This window comes from Miniopterus schreibersii (genome assembly GCF_964146895.1).
Source record: "Miniopterus schreibersii genome assembly, chromosome: 7".
NCBI lineage: Eukaryota > Metazoa > Chordata > Mammalia > Chiroptera > Miniopteridae > Miniopterus > Miniopterus schreibersii.
In genome coordinates, this window is record NC_138108.1 from 40431980 (window position 1) to 40447263 (window position 15284).

Genomic DNA, 15284 nt, shown 5'->3' on the forward strand with positions numbered 1-15284 from the left:
CCACCTGCGCCAGAATCACCTGGAATGCTTGTTAAAAACAGACCTGGGCTCCACCTTGGACCCGCCAATATAACATTTCTTGGAATCCAGGGAATTTATATTTTTAACAAGCTTAAAGGTCATTCTGCTGCACATTCAGGATCCAGACCCACTGTTCTAAATGTATGCCTTGCATTTGGGCCTTTTAAAAGAATATATTTATATGTAGACTATATGAAACAACATGAAGATTAAATCACAAGATGGCATTTACTTTTCATCACACCCACTGACTCCATTTAACACTGCCCCATGCGTGCTGATTCATTAGAATGTTATTTGTCTCTAAAATACTTTCCCTAAAAAATTATCTCTATGTCTATTTATCTATCTAATAGTCTATTAGCAAACTCTGTGATACATTTCTTTCATGCTAAGAGCTACCTTACCCTCTCAGCCAAAGAAAAATTGTGTAATGACAACACTGCACAGTCCAGGCCAGTGAGCTTCAGCTCTCTGTTCAGTGTGTGTTCTACTGTGTTATCTTGAATTAGGTGTGCTTACAATGTGGTCTCTCTCCATACCATTTTCTGGTGAGTCCTGGTAAGTAATCTTGGCTCGCAGGGCTATCAAAAGATCATAGTTCTGCCATAAAGAAATACAGAAGAGCATCATGTTGGATGTTAAACATTTTTAAGCAACTCAAGATGACTTCAAGGAAATGGCTGTAACGGGAAAGAGCAGGAGGGATTCAGGCTGGTGTAAATGTTTTGACCATTATAAAGAGTATCATAAACATCCCTCTACCAGGGCGGATGAACTAAAATGTGACTGTTAATGGGAAGAAACTATGGCTTGTGAGCTCAGGAGATTTAAAGAGAAAAGAAAATTGATTTGAGAGGAACCCTTGGACTCAAGGACTTGACCAAAAGGCTCCCCTGGAAGGCACAGCCCTGCAGTTAACAGGGAACGCTTACAGTGTGGCTGCGACTGCAGCCTCCATACTTGCCAATGTCTCACTGTAGCCAATGGAAATAGTTACAAGGTGCTAAAGCAGTGGTTCTCACACCTCAGAGAATCACCGGGAGGCTTGGTAAGAGAGTCCTGTGCTCCCCTGCTAGAGATTCTGATTTAGCAAGTCTGACAATTTGCACCTTCTAGGTGACGCTTGATGCTGCTGGTTCTCAGACCACACTTGGACCCTGATTACTATCTGTAGGAATGGAACAGTTTTCTTTGCATTAAACCAATATGTACTTATAGGATCAGACCTAAATACTGTGTCCATTCTTTGCATCATGGTTGAAGAAACTTAGCTGATTAAAGTAGAAAATCAGTGGGCATGGCACTGTTGTACTTGAAACATAATTATGTCTTATAATTACCTAATAATCTCTCTTTGACCATTATTATATCTATTAATCTTTTCTTGTTGTTTTTGGCTTGTCCACATATCATGGGGGGAGGGGAGACCCACATGTTAATAAGTGTTAATTATGGAGTTTTAAAAATCAAATCAAAACAGCCAAATCATGAAAAAACAATTCATGAAAGCTGACAAGCCTTCACCCTTAATCATCATCTCAAGGTTAAATAATGATTAGAATTCTTTCAGTTCAAGTACTTACGTTGCATCTTGATGTTTGACTATCATATAAATATAACTGTGCTATTAGGCCCTATTTTTCATTGCAGATGAAATTGATGCATCTTTGTGTGGTATAGTCTGACAAAGTAAAATTGTTACTCTCTAGGTAGGATATTCATAAAAAAGTAATTATTGTAATCAGAACAGTCTTTAAGCTCATGAGAAGGGATTGCCAGATTTGTGATTGGCAGTTTTCAATCACTTATAATAAAGAAACTTCTTAAAGCAGTCTTGGGGATTGTTAATGTCTTACAGGGGAAACTATGCTGATCAAACAACAAAGGGTGTTGGGAGACGCTAATGAAAACTCCAGTTGGCCTCCTCTGCCAGGCTTGGGCAGGATTAGATGGGGCCTTTTAACATATTTCATTCAGTTTACTCACCAGCAGGTCCAATGGCAGTGCCATTTGCTAGGAGAGTGCTTTGGGAGGAGATCACAGGAAGCTCACTGTCACTGAGTAGGACGCATTTATCATTTCCCTTCGGGAGTGCATAACTTGCTGGAGGAATAGCCCCGGAGCTGCTGTGCGCCATGCTACCTGGGGAAACAGCAAATCCATCAGTGGGATTCGGCCCTTGGCCGGCTGGCGTCTCCAGTTTTCTCAGTGACCCAAATACTGGTCTAGGCAGCACGCTCAGTAAATGTAAGGACGCCACCAAAACATCCCACATTGGTGGGCGTCAGAAATAATAACCAACCAAACAAAGTCAATGGGCTGCTCGATGTGAAGAAAACCTATTCAATTCAGAAAGCAACCTTGTTTATGATGTTTCTTTTAAAATTACTCAGTGGGAGAAAGTCCTTACCCCGCCACTGGATGAAAATCTCCTTAATCCTAGGACTTGTTTTGAAATATTCTTAAATAATAAAAAGGTTCTACAGCCCTGGCCAGCGTGGCTTGGCTGGAGTGTCGACCCGTTCACCGAAGGGTGGCGGGTTAGATTCCCAGTCAGGGCACTTGCCCAAGTTTCCGGATTGATTCCCAGTGGGGATGCGTGTGGGAGGCAACTGATAAATGTTTCTCACATGGATGTTTCTCTCTTTCCCTCCCTCCCTCCCTCTCTTCCTCTCTCTCTAAAATCAATTTTTAAAATAAATAAAATAAAAAGGTCCTTCAGACATTTTAAGTCTCCAATACAGTTTCAAATAAAGAGTCAGAATACCCAATCTTGTAAAAATAATCAATTCTTGGAATCAGATTTAAAGGTAAAAGTCTCCCCTTCACCCATCTGGGTGCTTCTGCAGCTGAGAAACCAGGGAAGGGGGCAGAGTCTATCTTTTCCTTTCCTCTACCTCGTGTTCCCAACTGCCCGACCCCATTTCACTAACCATGGTTTGTTCCAGAGTCAAAGCAGGAAGAGGGAAGAGAATTAGAGGGGGAAGAGAGAAAAAGTTCACTGGCTGCTTGTCTCATTAGGTGTCGTCTCTCTTTCTGGGCTAAGCTACGATATTGAAAGCCACCTGTTCGTCATGTAGGGGGCCTCTCACCTGAAGTTCCCTTAATCACCTAAAATGCCTCAGCTCTACATCAAAACTCCAGCTTCTCCTTGCAGAAGCCTAAGAGCTCCTCTAGGTGGCCCTGTAGGACAGGAGCTAAGTTTCTGTCTCCCTCCCTCTCTCTCTCTCTCTCTCTCTCTCTCTCTCTCTCTCTCTCTCTCTCTCTCTCTCTCTCTCTCTCTCTCCCTCCCCTCCCCTCCCCTTCCTCTCCCCTCTCCCTCCCTCCCAACCCTGGCCAACCCAGTCCAGCCACCTCTCCTTCACTCCTACTATTGGAATTGTCTTTTCTTTTAAAATTTCCAGGTGGGAAGTAAACACCAGCCCTCAGCATCCTCCACAGGCATCCTCCAAGCCTCAGGAGATGTATGTAAAGCTTTCTGAATGAAGCCTTTTCAATGGGAATGAAACTTTGGGGTGGGAGGGTCTTTCGGACTGTTCTCCTCCAGAGAAACCCTTTTTGCAAACCTTCCCTCAAAATCTTCAACCCCCCTTTTTGTTATGGGATGGCTGTCCCTACTGTGGAGAGTCCTGAACCAGCTGTAACACTCTGGGCTCTTCCTCGCACCACTTACTATCACTATTCACTCGCTGGGAAAGCTTAGCCTGGCCTCCCTCCTTCCTCTTGGTAGTGGTCCTGCCCTCAGGCACATACCTGTTCTGCTCAGGTCAGCCTAAACCCGGGGTTCCCTCAACAGCCCCACTTGGCTGCTACACTGAGGCCTGCCTTCCAGCTCGGCCCTTTTCAGTAATGAAGGTGACATTTTGGCCTTCATCGTCTACCTTTCGTTTTATTTCTCCGTTTTTTCAGAACCTGGGTGGGGAAGACAGGTGCTACTTATTAAGCCCCCTCAGGGCCCCAACATCTTTTTGCCTTGAATGTAGGAGGCAAAGGATCTGAGTCATGTTACCACTTTTTGGATAATCCCTTTGAAGTTTTCTAACCTTTTATGACTCCTCTCTTTGGTTTGTCATATATTTTATCTTGATGTCTCGGTGAGAACTTGTTACTTAACTCCTGAAATGTGTCATATGGGAAATAACTAGCTAAAAGCTTTAAGAGTTTTCTTAAGGAGTAATTGATTATAACAACTATTTGAGGACAGATATATATATAGCCGTGAAAGGAGGATATTTTGGGTAAAATTTTAAAATATTTCAGGAAGAGAAAAATGACTTTAAAGGACACTCAAATTTTTTCTTGGGGAAGTCACTGTCTCTCTCTAGATCCAATTTTTTTTATTTATAAAATAAAAAGGTTGACCCTAAATAATTCTTTCATGCCCTTTTCTAACACTTACTATGATTTTTTTTTCTTTTTGAGACCTTGAAAGGAAGGGGGAAAACATTTCTCTTGCTAAATAGGCACTGCTGGTGATATGGGCATGAAGGTTAGTAACGCAGGCTCCCCATGGTATTCGTGATGTAGCCTCTCCTCCGCTCAGTGAGACACAAACACTTACTGAGTGCACACATTTGTATACTAAGAGATATTTGGGTACATAAGATTTAATCCTTGGCCCAAGGAACTTACGAACATGAAGAAACTACACTATTCACAAATATTGCTTAACAATACATGATAGTTTATCTACCCAACGAACATTTGCTGAGCACCACCATTCTGTGTACAGTAAGTGGTTCCCCCTTTTCCAGGTGGGATATGTCCTAAGACCCCCAGTGGATGCCTGAAACCACGGATAGTACCAAATCCTGTATACACTATGTTTTTTCCTATACCTATGATAAAGTTTAATTTATAACTTAGGCACAGTAACAGATTAACAACAATCGCCAATAATAAAATAGAACAGTTATAACCATATACTGTAATAAAAGTTATGTACATATGGTCTCTCAGAATAGCTTATTGTACTGTACGTACAGTGTTGAGTCGACAGACAAGATGACTCGGGATAGAGCGGGACGGCATCAGACTTCCCCACACAGTTTAAAACTTACAAATTGCTTATTTCGGGAATTTTCCCTTTAATATTTGTGGACTGCAGTGGACTGCAGGTAACTGAAACCTTGGGAAGCAAAACTGAGGATCCCGGGGAACTACTGTACAAAACACTGTGGGACTGTGCTTGGGGCACAGTGGGTAGAGGCATTCCTATCCGAGCACCACGGTTACATAGGCGAGCAGACCGACACAGCCCACAGTCAGGGGGGGCTGAAAGCAGAGCAAAGGCCATGTGACAGCTCACAGCCTCAAGATCTGCCCTCACACCCCTAGTTCTGAGCTTCTAGGGACAGAGACAAAAGACATTTCCATTAGGAAAACGATGGTGGTGCTCCTCCCTCCCTCCCTCTCTCTCTCTTTTAAGACGTGACAGTCAGGATTCACTGTTTACAGTTTGACTACTTCATAGAAAAATATGTCTATAAAACACCTGGTAGTTGTAAAAAGGCTTGGGTAAAGGCCCAGGGAGTCAGATAAATATATGTTATTTATTCAGCTGTCCCTAGCCATTACCAGTCTCCTTACACCCAAGGATTGTCTGCCCTCTCCTAAATTTTATTCTTAATATTCTTGCTTCATGGTCAGGTAAAAAAAAAATCTGGAAAATCAAAGCTCTACTCCCCTGAAAAACTATCTTCAAGTATAAACATTCTTCATGGCATTTCAAGCATTCTTTGATTCTCTGAACCAGAAAGATGATAGCAATATATTTATCTCATGTGGCAAACATGGTAAATACAATAAAAGTTACTTGTCATTGTAGGTCAGCAACTATCTCCTAAGCACCTTTGGTGTGTGTGTCTCACTGCATTCAGGACCTGGAAAACAACAGAGATTCTGGTATGTTCGCCAACCACAGTGTCAGAGCAAATGGTGACCCCACTGACTGACATACATCCTGTTGACAGCAATTCTGCCCCAAGTGAGTTTGAAGGTTGCTCTCTGCTCTAATCTGATCTCCAAAGCTGAACCCTTACCTTCCCTTTCTTCTTCCCTTCAGTGATTTTCCAAAATAACTTATTTCACCAGTTCAAATGCATCACCTTATGCATTTTTAAAGGCTTTGAACTGTATTGTAACAATGGACATTTAACTTACTCAGAATTTGATCAGGTAGCTTTTCATAGGGAGATAGGCTCCTGCCTTACTTTGTCTAATTTTTATTATTATTGTTGATTTCAGAGAGGGAGGAAGGGAGAGAAAGAGAGAAGAGAGAAGAGAGAAGAGAGAAGAGAGAAGAGAGAAGAGAGAAGAGAGGAGGAGAAGAGAGAGAGAGAGAAACATAAGTGTGGGAGAGATACATCAATCGATTGCCTCCCATACACACCCCAACTGGATATGTGCCCACAACCTAGGTATGTGCCCTGACCAGGGATTGAATCCACAACCTTCCAGTGCATGGGAAGACACACCAACCAACTGAGCCACACCAGCCAGGGCTAATTTTAGTCTTGACTATGTTGAAATCACTTCTAGGCAGGATCCCTGAAAAGAGGGTATTTCTACTGAAGACACAGGGGAAATTTTGCTTACTAGACAAAGGAGAAGGGATACCACCTAAAGAAATACCCAAAACAATGAGATGTGTAGGGGAAAACCTCCAAGCAGGCAGAGAAGCTGCACAGGGTTGTGCCATACTTAAGGTGATCATATTTTCCCAATCAGACACCAGGGCAGATGACCTGATACATGGTATCAAACGGCTTTTTTTTTTTTTTTAATCTGGGATGCATGATCCCCATCTTCACAGTGAGAAAAGCCAGCAAGAACCAGTAGCTTTGGGGTGAAAGACATTAACAATGAGTCTCTGTACATTGAGAGATCCAGAGGGGTGGGTGGGAAGCCTCCTGATGTCATCCATGTATGGGCCAGAGCTTCCTCACACAACACAAAGAGAAGGTTTGTTAAGGAGGGTTTCCTGGAACCGCTTGCTGTCGTCACTGTCCCTGCAAGGATAAAGGTGTAGTCTACTGACAAAAAAACAAAACAAAAACACAATGAAGCTTTGCTTCCAAACAACACAGTCTGGGAATGCAAAATACAAGAAGCAGAAGCGTAACGTTGTATGTCAATTATATCTCAATAAATGAAAAATAGCAAAAGCAGGAGCAAGTACAGGACAGGTCGTCAGCTATCCTTTACTTTCTCAGTTCTTCAGCTGCTTCTTCACCAGATTTCAAACATCAAACTGTTTTTAAATTCAATCCTCATCATTCTGCCTGTCAATCTTGTGCATTCAGTTTAAAACCTGGGAATTGTTTTGTTGCAAAGGAGGAGATTCAGAAATTCTAATTCCCCTACTTAATAAGAACATTATGTCCTGCATAGTGGGATAGGAGAAACGCTTCCCTTTGTTGCCAACACTCAAAGTCAGCTCTTCATTATGTGCTTGGAGAATGATCCTTGGAAAATATTTTAACTCCAGTTCCTGTCGCCATCATAGAGGTCTGTAGGCCTCCACTTCCACTTTTAAGTTGCTGTATGCTTTTTCAACTTGTATCTTATCAAAAGCCGATATTGTTAAAAATATGCCATCAGAATAAGTTAATCTTGATGATTCAATATTTTGTGCTATCCATATCATTTTAGCTCTATTAGAGTGGATAAGAAAGACTGATTTTGTGGGAAACTCAAGGTGAAGGTCTATAGGTTTTATTCTCTATATCAGGCTTTAAATATTAAGAATAGTGGCTCAGAGATTTATTTGACTATACCTGGTATGCTGGTTAGGTTGTTTATAGCTGCAAATGATCAACTAAAAGTGGATTGAATGTATAATCTCACGTAATAAGTCTGGAGGTATGGCATCTGCAGATTTGGCTATTTCAGTGGCTCAGGGACTTGCTGAGGACCTGGACTCTTCCCACATTTCCAACCCATCATCCTGAGCACACTGGTGTTAATCCTCAAGCTTGCCCCTGTGGCCAGAAGACGGCCACTGAAGCTCAAATAATAATCTCATACATTATCTAAAGTCAAAGAGCTGAGAACAACTTCACTAAGAAGGAAAGAGTTTCCCCCAAACCAGTCAGGATTTGAAAAGGAAAGAGCTGGTCAGCCTCTTAAGTGGGAGGTGGGCTATGCTAGCACATTAAAAGGGTGGGAGGGATGGCATTTGAATAGATAACCAACAATGTTACCATAGGTATGAATTGACAAAAATTCCATTTACATATGCTGAAGGTTAATGGAGCCTTCTGATTATTTTCTGAGGAAATTATGCCTTTGAAACAAGCTTACAATCAAGTAACCATTTTCTAGTCAGTTAAAACAGTACAAAGGAGAGGGTATGAGTGAGGTGTGTCTGGGAGGGGGGGTACCTTGATGGCTGGGTTGAGGGGTGGTCAGAAATGAAGAAGAAAACCTTTCAGCAATGGTAATTAGTGCCTGCTAACGTCATTTGCCTTCCTATGGAATTGTACAATGCGACCTACAAAGTGTTCTTGCCAAAAAACAAACCAAATCAGTTTAAACCTCTAGATCTAGCATTCAGCTTACAGGAAGTACAGGGAACAGAGGATCTTGTTCAACAACACCAGAAGGAAGTAATCAGCAAAATTCAGAAACAATGGAAAAAATATTTGATGATATTAAGGAATTTTTATCGAAATTTTTAGGAGTAATGTGGTTATATTTTGTTTTGTTTTTGAGAATACACCTCTTCATTTTGCTAGAGTTACTGAATCCAAATATGTGCTTATGTTTTTTAAAGGAGTCCTTATATTTTAGAGATACGTGCTGATATATTTATAGCAGAAATGATATGACATCTGAAATTTACTGCAAATACCTCAAAAATAATCTAGTGGGATTGGAGGGGTCAATGTGGGAGGAATGACAGGATATGAAGACTTGCAGTCATTTATTCACTTCTGGTAAAGCTCTGTTTATTTTGAGAAGGTTTAAACCTGGTGTATTTAGAACCAAGAAACTCAATTGTTAGACTTTGTTTGCTTTTTATAATAAGCAAGCAAAGTCTAACAATTTCATTTGACAGCAAAAAAGTGTCATTTCACAGCAAAAAACAAAAATCAAACCTCTCGACAGAAGTAAGCCAGTTTTCCTCCATTATGACTTCATTATTCCACACACCCCCCCAAAAAAAGCCACACACATACACACACACCAGCACAGACAGACAGTATTCAACTTTTCTCAAAAAACATGCATGATGAAGACACTCTTCAAGCTCCAGACTGTGTGCAAAAGATCTATGAGGATGGCCTGCAATGAGGTATTGAAACGATACCTCTGATACATCTAGGTATTTTCCTGAATATGCCAAGCATCTCCTAGACCTCTACTTGAGTCATTTGGAAACTAGCTCGAGACACTAGTTTGGTTCTCACTTTTATCAGGATGAAACAGTGACAAGAGGCCGGGGGGAAATTCGGATGGGAATTTCCCAGCAAAGACATTAAGGTCCTAAAGGAAATCATACAGGTGTCCCCCACTTTTCAAAAGTTCAGGTTACATTGCTTTGCTTTTACAAAAGACCTACATTAGTACCAGTTTTTGCTAACAGGAAGAAATCTGAAGAGGATTTTCACTTTTATGAAAAAAGGCAAAAAGCCAAAATAGCATTCAGCATTTGTTTTGCAGCGAGCTGTTAGAGAGGCAGCACTCACCCTGGGCAGCCAGGGGGCTCCCTCAGGCTCGTGCCTGGGAAACCGTGTTGGCTCTGGGCGTAGCTCTGAGCTGTGTCTGTGCGCACCTGTGCTTTAGTCTCTAAACCTACCGGTCATCAGAATCACCTGAAGATTTTTTTAAATAAGTATTTTCATCTCCCCCATCCCTACTGAGTCTTATTATTATTCAGGGTAGAGAAAGTAAGGGGCTAGGGTAGAAACGTTTTTAAACTCTCCATGTAATTCTAATGGTCGGTCAGGTTTGCGCACTACTGAGCGCGCAGGTACCTCCCAGTACCTGCCAAGTCATGCCAACCACCTGCTCGGCGCTATAAAGAGAAGGGCAGAAAAGTCTCCGGGGGCCCCAGCCTGCTGCACCTACCTGGCAAAATGCATCACTTCTCTGTTCTCGGGGCCCTGTAATCTGGGCCACCCCGTTCAGATACTCAGACTTCCACACAAGCAGGTGGTTCCTCCTGTAGGAAAAAAAGAGAAGAAAATACACGTATTCGAACCCTAGTATCAAGTTTTACAAATAGCTCATTTCATTTACTAATGACAATGCCCTGGTAAGGTTGGCATCAGCGCCATTTTGTAGTTGAAGAACTGGGGCCAAGAGGACTGTCCTGTGACTCTGCCAGGTTTCCCTGTGGTGATCCCAGAGCGGGGATGAGGAACCTAGGAGTACAGGGTAGGTCACAGACACAGTCGCTTGTGCCCTGTTCCTATTTCTATTGGAGGCTTATTTGACAGAAGGGAAGGGTGATTTTCTCCTTTCTTCCTCCCTAGAAGGAAACTTGGCTTTTTGTTCTAAGGCATGGGGCCTTCTTGCACTCAGGAGTAAGAGGTTTAAGAGCTTCTTCGTGGCCCGGCCGGGCGTGGCTCAGTGGTTGAGCGTCGACCTAGGATCCAGGAGTTCAGGGTTCGATTCCTGGTCAGGGCACATGCCCGGGTTGCGGGCTCGATCAATGACTCTCTCATCATTGATGTTTCTATCTCTCTCTTTCCCTCTCCTCTCCTCTCTCTGAAATCAATAAAGATATATTAAACAAACAAACAAAAAAAAGAGTTTCTTTGTGTTTCAGAAGCTGCTCTGGAAAAAGCCCCAACCAGGATTTTGAGAGTTCTTGGCTCTTCCAGAAAAAAAGCTAGAATTATCCCCAAAAGGGAGGCAATGGAAGGCAGTGTTTCCCAGGGAAGGCAGATGTGCCTCTATCCTGGGAAGATACATTCCCCAGAGGCTGCACCCAAGTGTACAGAGCAATTCAGTGTTTTCCACTGCGCCACAATTGCAGGAGGGCAAAGAAGGTGCCACCCTCAAGCAAGTTACGCAGTTGTCTCATCTTAAAACCTGACTCACAGGGAACCGCAGAAATAAAAGGAACTACCTACCATTCACTTCACAGCTACCGCGTAGCAGCAGTGTTTACCCCCGAGTCCTGAGAGCCTTCGCAGGGTGTCAGCAGATGGCAGCCCTGCCCAGGCAGGTTTTTCCTCTTCCCCACCCCCCACAGCTGCGCAAGATCGCAAAGAGCTGCCCTTGTGTACAGAGCCCTTAGGCGTTACACTGGGAGATGCGGGCTACCTGCTCACACACTGTGGTCATCTGCTCACAGATTCATGGCCTGCAAAGCATCCGGTTCTTTATCAAAATAAAATACAAAGTAAAAGAAACCAGACATGAAAGAGCACAAACTGTATGTTCCATTTATATGAAGTCAAGACAGACTAAACTCACCTATGATGACAGAGGTTAGTCATCATAGTACAGCAGTTACCCTTGGCCAGGTATTGACCTGGGGGGGTGGGCACAAGGGGGCCTTCTCGGGGGCTAGAAACTTTCTATATCTTGATCTGGATGGTGATTACACGGGTATAAACGTGTGGAAATTCACTGAGGTGTACACTTAAGATATGTGTACTTTACTGTTATGCAAATTTTACCTTCATAAAATAAACACATAATAAAAGCAAACAAGCCAACAGATACTAAACAATAACCTACAATGATCTGCTAGCTCCAGCTTGCCTATTACTGGGGTAACTTAGTCCCCTTTTGCTAACTCAGTCTCTTCCCAATTACTAAAATTAATCTGTCTCCCTGCCTCAAAACTGCACAGAAAAATCTAAAAGCCAGAGAAGAGCAGTCAGCCCCATAGCCCTCACCCATGAGTTAATCTATAGCATTGTGTGTGTGCAGAGATGACAGAGCCAAACGGCCCAGGTTGAAATCCCTGCTCTGCCACTTAATGATCACAGCCTTAAGCCGCTTACTTAAAGTCTCTCTTCCTCAGTTTCCTGATCTGTGTAATAGACTTAATAATCAGGATTAAACAAGATTAATCCATGTAAATGCACTCAGTAAATATTCAATATTATAGTATACCAAGCCTATGTTAAGCATTTTACCAGTATTATCTCGTTTAATCTTTGCAGTAGCCCTATCTGATAGATGGTGTTATCCCCATTTTACAAGTGGAGAAACTGAACCTCACAGGGGCTAACCTTGCCTAAAGTTACATAGTTGGCAGGGGGCAAAATTGAGGCTTGAACACAGCTCTGTTTTTTCCTGTTCAGGGGCATCCCTGATGTCCACTGGATCCTCCCAAGCAGGTGTTCCATCTGCTTGCTCCTGGATGGCCCTAGAGCTAATGCACCATTAACTTGCATTTCTCCCATTGCCGGCTCTGAGACAATGGCCCACATGGCTCACACAGCCTACTCTTCAGGGAACTTTTTAGTCCTTTGAATTCTGTCTGAATCCCAGGCATAGAACATACAGTCCAAATAACAGAACCATGTCCCCTTCACCCAGATTTTCATATGCTGACAGGTGGAAAGTTGTTCTTAAAGAAGAAATCCAAGCAGCACTGGTAAACAGGAAAGGCCACAATTGTCAGAAAATTTTGAAATATCTGGAAGATAGAGTTAAATGAAATCACCATTGACAAAAGTGAAGAAAAAAATCACATCCCAAAACTGACTACAGAAAATAAACCAAATAGATGATTAAAATAATGAAAAGATAAGAGCAAATCCAGAGAAATTCCAAACTCAGACATTTGCAATAATACAGCAGAAGCCTCTGAATCAACCATCAGGGTAATTTATTAAAGAACTGTATCCAGAACATGGGGCCCATTGAGCTTCCCCTGACCCTAAACTGGCAGAAAGATAACATCAGTAGTCTTTGGCCTGGGGAGGGGAGACAGGAGTGGAGGTGGGAATTGGGAGGTTACACAGGAGGAATTGTTAGGAGATGATAGGTAGCTCTGCAAAGAAGAAAATGTACAGTCTGCCACCAGAGTGAAAGCTTCCTTGCCTTAGCACCATGGCAGGTAAATACTAATAAATGTGTGGTATATTGGTTTTCTGTTGCTGCCATAACAAATTTCCCCAAAGTTAGTGGCTTTAAACAACACAAATTTATTATTCTATGGTTCTGTAGGTCAGAAGTCTGGGGCTAAAACCAAGGAGTCAGCATTCCTTTCTGGAGACTACAGAAGAATTTGTTCTTTGAATTTCCCAGCTCTTGTGGACACCATATTCCTCCATCCTCAGTGACAGTAACATTACATCTCTCTGACCCTTCTTGCATAGTCATATCTCCCTTTCATCACAGCTAAGAAAGCTTCTCTACTTTTAAGGAATCCTGTAATAGAGTGCACCTAGATAATGTAGGATACTCACTTTTCTCAAATTGTTTAACTTAATCACATTTGCAAAGTCTCTTTTGCCATGTGAGGGAGCAGGTTTATAGGTTTCAGGGATTAGGACATGAGCATCTTTGAGGCTATTTTTTCTGCCTACTACATATGGGTGCCTGGCATATAAGCCTGCTTCCTGGTTTGGCAATTGGAGTGTTGGCTATTCCACCCAGGACCTGAATGTGGAGAGACACCCACAAAGGCTAACCAATGACCTAACCAAGCTATTTCTACAGAGTATCCTTGGCAGTGGACCACTTGGTTCCTGCTGGTTTTCCAAGCCTGATTTTCTGATCAGTTCTGTGAGCCACACAATAGCCTGCTGATAAATTATTTTTCTGTATTAATTAGCCAGACCCAGTTTCTGTTACTTATAGTCAAGAATTCTGGCTGAGCCCAGCCGAGCGTGGCTCAGCGGTTGAGAGTCAACCTGGGATCCAGGCTATCAGGGTTCGATTCCTGGTTGGGGCACATGCCCGGGTTGCAGGCTCGATCCCCAGTAGGGGGCATGCAGGAGGCGGCCAATCAATGACTCTCTCATCATTGATGTTTCTATCTCTCTCTCCCTCTCCTTTCCTCTCTCTGAAGTCAATAAAGATATATTAAATGATACAAAATGCCTTACCTGGCCAGCCAGTGTGGCCCAGTGGTTGAGCGTCAACCCATGAACCAGGAGGTCATGGTTCAATTCCCAGTCAGGGCACATGCCCAGGTTATGGGCTGGATTCCCAACAGGGGGCATGCAGGAGGCAGCCGATCAATGACTCGCTCATCACTGATGTTTCTCTCTCTGTCTCCCTCTCCCCTTCTCTCTCTGAAATCAAATAAAAAACACATACACACACAAAAAAGTTAAAGTTTTGTGGTTTTTTTTAAAATGTCCTACCTGCCTACCTACTCCATACCCTCTCATCTTTAAGTAAATGCTTCCTGCGACATTCTCCACCCACCTACGCAGAACTTAGATCTTGCATTCAGGGGAGATGTCTGTCAGTTAGCACACCCACACAGACACAGATAAAACCCATGCCACTGACCTACAATAATCAACCTAGCTCTTCACTTAAAAAGTAAAAAGTAACCCAGGATCTCCAGAAATTAAAAAACAACAGCATGGGAGTCAAGTAGACAAAAAGGAACAAATAGACTTGACCTGGAAGAAGAGATCAGAATAAAATGTTCATTTTAGACCAAAAAAAAAAAAAAAAAAAGAGTCTATTTAGTACATTGGAGGATGTTTGAGAATATTTTGCCTACATACAATAAGAGCATTCAGAGAGTAAGAGTTACTGGAAAATAAAAATCCAGTAAGAGGACTTAATTCACCCCTGCATCTCAGCATTTAAAATGCGTGGTACATCCTAGGAAGTCACTAAACAATTGTTGAATGGATGAATGAATGGATGAATAAGCAAGCAGTGGAACCTATACAACTGAAAGTCACATTAGTAATCCAAAGATAAAGATAACTCTCCCAAAATTTGAAATAAAAAGGACAAAGTAAATGTAAAATATCAGAGAGAATTTAAGCAATATGGAAACCTACCAAGATGATCTGAAATCCATATAATAGAATCTCCAGAAAGAAAGTACAGAAACAATAAAAGGAGAAATCGTCAAGGGAAAAAAATGAAAAAAATTTCCCTGAGCTGACGAAAGCACAACTTATAGATTGAAAGGGCCCACTGACGAATCCCGGTGAAATTTAAGAAACCCACAGATAAAGAACATGATTCTGAAAAATTCCACATGAATCAAATCTACAAAGGAACAAGAAGTGGATTAGCATCAGACTTCTCATCAGCAGTGCTGCAATAGCTTCAAAATTCTGAAGGGAAATGATTTTGAATCTAGAAATTTA

General features: G+C 42.2%; 1 long non-coding RNA gene across 1 annotated transcript in view; it reads right to left on the bottom strand.

Moving 5' to 3' along the window:
- Positions 1 to 15284, bottom strand: part of LOC308560004 — a 41245-nt gene that overhangs the window by 3880 nt on the left and 22081 nt on the right. The window contains exons 2-3 of the long non-coding RNA XR_013999239.1: positions 10095 to 10192; positions 2011 to 2162 (exon numbers count right to left, since the gene is read on the bottom strand). This is a non-coding gene — a long non-coding RNA (uncharacterized lncRNA). The remainder of the gene's footprint in view (positions 1 to 2010; positions 2163 to 10094; positions 10193 to 15284) is intronic.